Source organism: Tupaia chinensis, unplaced genomic scaffold (assembly GCF_000334495.1).
Source record: "Tupaia chinensis unplaced genomic scaffold, TupChi_1.0 Scaffold139943_1, whole genome shotgun sequence".
Taxonomy (NCBI): domain Eukaryota; kingdom Metazoa; phylum Chordata; class Mammalia; order Scandentia; family Tupaiidae; genus Tupaia; species Tupaia belangeri.
Genome location: NW_006199822.1, coordinates 2,779,327 through 2,786,681, shown reverse-complemented (window position 1 = coordinate 2,786,681; position 7,355 = coordinate 2,779,327). Strand labels below are relative to the sequence as shown.

The window sequence follows — 7,355 nt, the reverse complement described above, 5'->3', positions numbered from 1 at the left end:
TTCCTGGCTGAAGTGCATTCTCTGTTGTGGCCATTCTGAAAAGCGTGTACAAGGAGCCTCACTAAACAAGAACAAAATATGATAAATAATAGTGAAGTAATATTAACCAAGATGATATTCTACCAGGAGTGATTTGCAGAGGGTTCGATTGCTATCTCCTTATCCAAATATCATTTAATATTTAAATGGCTCTTTTTTCACTCCAGAAAGTACCTCTTTTGTCTTTTCACAGCTGTCCCTTCTGCTAGAGTGGTCCTTTCCATTTGGTGAATTACTCGGCCTTCAACATCCAGCCTAAATCAATGCTGTATCTTCTACAAAGCCACCTTTTGTTTGCCTCTTTCCAGTTTTCACCTCCTGAGTCAGCAGAATTGCTGATTCCCTCTTTCTAGCTCAATCTCTGGCCAACTGCATTGCAATGTTTTATTTAAGTGTCCAGTTCTCTCACTAGTGTGAGAGTTCCCTGAGGGCAGGGAAAATGTCTTAATGATCTTCAGGTCCTCAAAGTTAGGCCATGACTACCACACAGCAGGCTCAAAGAATGATGAATCCTATTATGTTAGACTATAAGAAATTGCCACTTTTATAGGACCCAAGTGATCAAATACCAGCAATTTCTTATGATTTGACCTATTAGAAAGTATTTTCTCTGTCTTCCTCCATGCAGCTTAAAGTATTTTATAAGCATTGTATAATGAATCCCAAAGAAATTCCTACAGGATAGTGTGAGAAATCACAATCGTCATTTTCAAGATCGTTCAGGATGTTAGTGACAGAAGTGGAGTGGAATCAGATCTTCTTGCAGTCATATCCCTCATCCTGGTATCCACAGAACTTCATAAAATTCTAGAGTAGAAGTAAATTCAAAGGGTCACCTGCTTGGCAGTTCCTGGCAGCAGGACACATAAATCATCCTTAAGTGGTTTTCCTTCTTTCTTATCATTTTTCCTAAGTCGAAGATGATATGCTCTCACAATAATAATTTAATTTTTCTCACTCACACCCTCCCCAGGCAGCCCATTTCTAACCCATCTCTCTCTTGCTGCAATATGTCAATTTCTGGCTTTATGGAGATAAAGCAGCTGCAGTGTACCCAGTTTATAATAACCCTCCTACTACTTAGCCACTTGTTCTCCTCTCAGTTTTATCTTACTCCTGGTAAAACTCCCTTCTCTTCTAAACTCTCTTCATATTTCCTTCACATCATTTTAATCAAAAGATTTCAAGATCTTCTAACACAACATTTCCCAGTTTCATTAGACAGCATTAAAAATGGAGCACCCATTAACATCTTGCTGACATTCAGTGGAATGAAATTTGGGAAACAGGGCTCTGTGATGGTTATACATTCCCTTTTAAAGAGTAAGATAAAAGCTGGTCGCCATATCCTCGTAAGGGCATCACTTGTGCCATCCACAGTATGAAGATGACTTTCCAGCCTTTGCAAAATCATATTCCCATTTACATATTCATGATTGCAATTGTCTCTTTAACCACAGACGCACAATGCCACCTCATACTTAGAACATACTTGTGCTTTTATAATCTTGAATAATAATTGAGCTTTTATTGCCTGTCTTGCATAATAATTGAGTCTGGGTTTTATTTACTGTGTATGCTATCTTGATTGAGTTCCCACAGTCATCCAATTGTTCCTCTAATTTTTTCTCATCACTTTAAACTCTCCTTGTGAAGTCTTAGTGGCCACCCCCACCCTGACACCCCCATTTCTCTACCCCTCAGCACTGGTGTTTCCTGCAGACTATATTAGTCTACATTAAATTATACCACCTTCAATGTTATTTTAATTTTAAATATTAAGCAGCTGGGGTGGGAAGTTTCCTGAAAAATTTTGGCAGCCATGTTTAACCCCATCAGTTCCTTGTGTCAAGAAGTAACTCATACATTTGTAGATCATTAACAATAGAGGTGTTAGGTGATCAAAAATATAAAGGAATAATGAAGGATTAGATGTCATGGAAATCATCACAAGAAAGATGTTAAGTTTGGACTTTATCTGTGGTATGAAAGATTAGAAAGATTAAGGTGTTTAGGGACCAGCAGTTGGTGTAATGGCTATGTCGCTGGTTTCCCATGTAGTTGACCATGGTTTGAGTCCTGGACCTGATGGCTTAATCTCAAACTGGGCATATGTGTGCCCAAAATTCCAAGAGTAGAATGGAGAAGAAGGGATTGTGGCATGGCCATCCCCCCTGAGGTGTGATTTCTCATTTTTTGTCTTTCTGGCAAGCACACGTGCCCTATAGCAAAAACCTGTTCAAAAAAAAAAAAAAAAGAAGGATTAAAGTGTTTAAAAAGAATGAACAAGTGATAAGATGAAGCAGAGAGGCAATAGCAGGTGCAAATACCATTCATCTCTATTGTCCATATGACTGGCCAGACAATTGGCACATTAATCAGGTACAGAATCTATCATTCCATATCATTATTAACTGTATGTGATGATGACAGCCTCTTTATTTTTTTACAACAATGATGGCAAGAATCATAATGTCTTTGTGTAACCAGTAATTTTAAGAGTCCATGGCCTATGGTATATGCTCAGTAAGTATACATTTAATTTTTTTTAAATTGGTGTGAGTGAAAAAAGTAAGTGAATATGGAAAATGGTGAGTGAATTCAGATTACAGAGGCCTCTGGAAGGCCACTATGCAATCTCAGCTTCACTAGGTGGGAGCCAATTGAAATCTGGCATGGGAATGATAAGATAATGTGGTATTATATGAGGAATATACCTCTAAACAGTGTTCAGAATGAATAAAGGAGAGGAAAAGGTAAATTGGAGGAACAAAAGGAGTTATTATCTAATCCTCTACCTATCAGTATCTCTTACCTTTCCATCTCATTCACAATTCTAGAAACATCTTAGGCTTTTTATTATCATCATGCCCCATTCACTGCTCAGTTTGTCCTAACCTCTCTTCTATTCCTTCTTTGCACTATTTAACTACTCAACATCTCTGCAGTGCTTAATGTCATTAACATTTAATCCTTTAAAAATAGCTCTTTTATTACGTAATTATTGTAACAAACTTAAACAATACTTAAAATGCAAAGAAGAAAGTAAAACTTACCGAAATCTCCTCTTTCAGAGTTAATCACCATGAACACTGGTGAACATTCTCCCAGTTTCTCTCTAGCCTATGCATACACATGCAAGCAGATGGCTATGTGTACAGAGATTTACATAAATCGAACCCTGTAATACTCATTTTTTTCAGTAATTTGCATTGCTTTTTTAGAACAGTAAACATAAACCTCAGTAAGGATAAACCTGTGAAACACTTGGTAAAGGCATAGTATTCCAGTGCCTCTGTGATTCTGTACCACTATGTGTAAGTTCCCTAGAAGATGAATATTAAAGTTTGTTTCCAGTTCTTATTACCATAAACAATGCTGCAGTAACATTTCTTTGCATTTATCTTCTTGCTATTTTACTATTCTCTTATTACACCATTCCTTCACAAAATTCTTGTTGTTTATTATACATTCTTTTTTAAATCTTATTTTTTTTCCATGAGAGAACCAGAGAGACAACACCATGATGTCCATTCCAGTCCAGATCATGGGCACATGTGTGCACACCTGGCATGCACAGAGAAGCCTCAGGACCTGAACCAGAGACCCTCCCTAGTGAGTTCAACATCGCAGATCTGTGCCACTAGATCCATCTCTTTTATCCATTGGCTCTCATCTCTCCTGATTCTCACACACTCTCTGGTGTTATTTTATCAGACATCTACATGGACTATTTTCCTTACTTAAGTTTTAAACATTCACGTATAACTGTGCTTTATCCTTGGCTCACTCTTGTCCCTATTTGCATCCCTTTCCCAACCAATCTAATCTACTCTCATAGAGGGTTGTTGGAAAAGTCATGATTTTTTTTTTTTTTTTGGAGAGCTTTTTGCTATAGGGCACGTACGCTCGCCAGACAGACAGAGAGAGACAGAGAGACAGAAAGTGAGAAATCACCCCCCGGGGGGGATGGCCACGCTGCAATCCCTTCTCCTCCATTCTCCTCTCGGGATCTTGGGCACGCACGCACACGCGCCCGGCGTGAGTTTTAAGCCACCAGGTCCGGGACGCGAAATGCAGTCAACTACATGGGAGTCCAGTGACATAGCCATTATGCGAACTGCTGGTCCCAGTCATGATGTATTTTTGCATAGAAAAATACATCATGACTTTTGACGGCCCAGTAGTTCAGCAGTCATGTCCAGACGGACAACTACACATTTTGGACCTCTATCATGGACACCTTTCCTGAAATGTAACTAGATTTCTGTTGGTTGTCACACTCAGACATACCAGTAACTACCCCAATTCTTGTACATTTGGCCATTTAGAGCCTTCATACTAAAGTTTGGGATTCTTTTCTTACTCCTTCCTCTCTCATCACTCTATGTATTATCAGTCATCAAGTCTGAATCTACCTCTTAAACATTTCATGAAATCTCTTAAGCTATTTCTCAGGAAGCTACTAGAGGATGTTTTGTACCAAAACAGGAGAGTTAACCTAAGAAAGAAAGGGATGGTGACCACGATGCAGGGTTCCAAAAGAGGATGGAGGAATGAGGGAATTCCTAGGATGCTGGGGCTCTCTTCCAAGAGACAATAGCTGCTCAACCACCAGGCCATAACCCATCCAAGGTAGCAAAGGACAATGGAGGACTCTTGGAAGGATGATGTCAAAAAGAAATTGAAACTAATAGCTGCTAGAATGTGCTTGAGCACACTGGCAATTTGGCAAAAGTTTGGGGGTAAATTAGTGGCTGTTTCACAAAAAAAGTTTAAAAGTGTGTGCATGTGTGTGTTTGTGTGTACATAAAGAGAAATGCAATCTCTCTAGTTGACATGATTCAATTCCATTAATAATTACCTAACCGCAATATTGTCAAAAATGAAAATTAATTTAATTGAAAATGTGGTTATAACTATATCAGAAAAAGGGAATAAAAAATGTTTTGTGTATGTGTGTGTGTGGTGGGGTTGGAGGGGATGGGAGACAGGATTCCTAAGAGCTTAATCTTCATCTTCCATTTTAGGATATACTGTGGTTTCAATGTGTCCTCCCAAAATCCATATAATGAAATTTGGTTTTGAGAAGACTATGAAGTTGAAAATTAATCCAACTGTGGAATTAAGAGGTGGAGCCCTCAGGAGGTGATTAGGATTGTGAAATCTTTTAAGAAGCAAAATGGAGCCATTTGTGAGAACTTTGAACCACATTGGGGAAAATCATGGAAGAGGTGTTTTCTTATGCTTAGCATTCCTAATAACAAGAACTGTCACAAGGACTCTGCCAGATCTACAACCTTGAGCAAAGACTATTGCAAATTGACACAGAGACTACTTATTCAAGGACATCTGCCCAAAGAGTGCTTGTCCATACTTGGACTGACTCCACCCTTTTTATTGATCCTGGTAGCCAAGGATAACTGTCCAAAACAACAGTCATCATCCACTCTACCTCCTTCTTTCCTACTTGTGGGTTTTTGCCTTTTAAATCTGCTTAAGGATTATAAGACCTCATTGAGTATGGTTGGGGCTACCTGAATATGTTCATCTACATTGCTTGGCACATATGGTCCTTATTCTCATGCCAAAATAAACTACTTCTGCTTTGACTCAGTTTATGTTTTTAGGGTGACAGGATTAAGATCTTCAAGGTAGTTCACTGATTCCTGACAAAAGGGGAAGAGATGCAAACACTCTCGCCTCTCACCATGGGATGCCTTGTGTCTTCTTGGGACTCTGCACAATCTCTACCCACAGAAAAATCCTCACCAGATGCAGTTCCCTGTTCTTGGACCTCTAAAACCATAAGCTAAATACATCTCTATTCTTTTTAAATTGTACAGACTTGGGTATTTCTATTATTAGCAACACAACAGAGTAAAACAGAGATGAGCATATAAGATCTAATGATTAAAATAAGCAAGCACACAAGAACCAACATGTACAGAAAACAACAAGAGGTTCAACTGGGGTTGTCTCAAAAAAAAAAAAAAAAAGAGAGAAGAGTGGGAAGAGATGGGACAGAGAACTTCTGTTTTCCATTATAAACTCAGTAGTAAAATTTATCTTCTTTTTTTAGAGATTTTTTTCCATAGGGCATGTGCACTCACTGGAAAGAGACAGAGAGAGGCAGTGAGAGGGAAACTGCGAAATCATCCCCTGGGGGAATGACCATTCTGCAATCCCCTCTCCTTCATTCTTCTGGGATTTTGGACAAGCACACATATATGCCTGATGGGATTTTCAAGTCACCGGTTCTGGGACTCAAACCTTATTTGGCCATGTAGAAGCCCTGCATCTTAACCACCATGCCACCTGGTGGCCTCACAATTTACCTTCTTAAAATATTGCATATATATGTCCATTACTCTGATTTAATTTTTTAAAAAGTTGGGAAGAATCCAAATATTAATCAATCAATAAATAGGCAAACAAAAAATATTTCCTTCATACAGTAGATTATAGATCACTTTTTAAAATAAGGTAGCTCTGGGGTCAGCAGGTGGCATAGTGGTTAAGGAGCTGGACTTCCACATAGTGAATTGCAGTTTGAGTACTGGACCCAATGACTTGAAACTCATGCTGGGTAAATGTGCATGCATGCCCAAAATCCTGAGAGGAGAATGGAGGAAAGGGGATCCTGGTGTGGCCATGCCCACTGAGGGGGTGATTTCTTGCTTTCTGTCTCTCCATTTCTCTCTATCTCTCTGGTGAGCACATGTGCCCTATAGCAAAATCTTTCAGTAAATAAATAAATAAAAGTAAAAATAAGGTAGCTCTATGAAAAAAGTGATATTATAAAATGCCTAACGTACATTAAAAATGAAAAAAGAAGTTGTAAAAATGTATTATATTATCTGATTTTTCTCACCATCTCAACATGAATAAATCATTTTCTGAATGAAACAAATTAGAGGAATAGTAATCAAACCGTGATTAGAGGGGGAGAAATTGTGTTATGCATGATGAATTTTAGTAATGTGTGAATTTTTGTTTTTTGGAGAGGTTTTTGCCATACGGTGCGTGCACTCGCCAGACAGACAGAGAGAGACAGAGAGACAGAAAGCCAGAAATCACCCCCCAGGGGGGATGGCCACGCTGCAATCCCTTCTCCTCCATTCTCCTCTCAGGATCTTGGGCATGCATGCACACACGCCCAGCGTGAGTTTTTTTTCTTTTTTTTCTTTTTTTTTTTTTTTTGGAGAGGTTTTCGCTATAGGGCGCGTGCGCTTGCCAGACAGAGAGACATAGAGACAGAAAGCGAGAAATCACCCCCCGGGGGGATGGTCATGCCGCAATCCCTTCTCCTCCAC

The 7,355-nt window shown here is 39.0% G+C and overlaps 1 long non-coding RNA gene across 1 annotated transcript in view; it reads left to right on the top strand.

Moving 5' to 3' along the window:
* LOC114004753 (uncharacterized) overlaps positions 1-5,651 on the top strand; it is a 40,364-nt gene extending 34,713 nt beyond the window's left edge. Inside the window, exon 2 of the long non-coding RNA XR_003546825.1 lies at positions 5,070-5,651. This is a non-coding gene — a long non-coding RNA (uncharacterized LOC114004753). The remainder of the gene's footprint in view (positions 1-5,069) is intronic.
* The last annotated feature ends 1,704 nt before the right edge of the window (positions 5,652-7,355 follow it).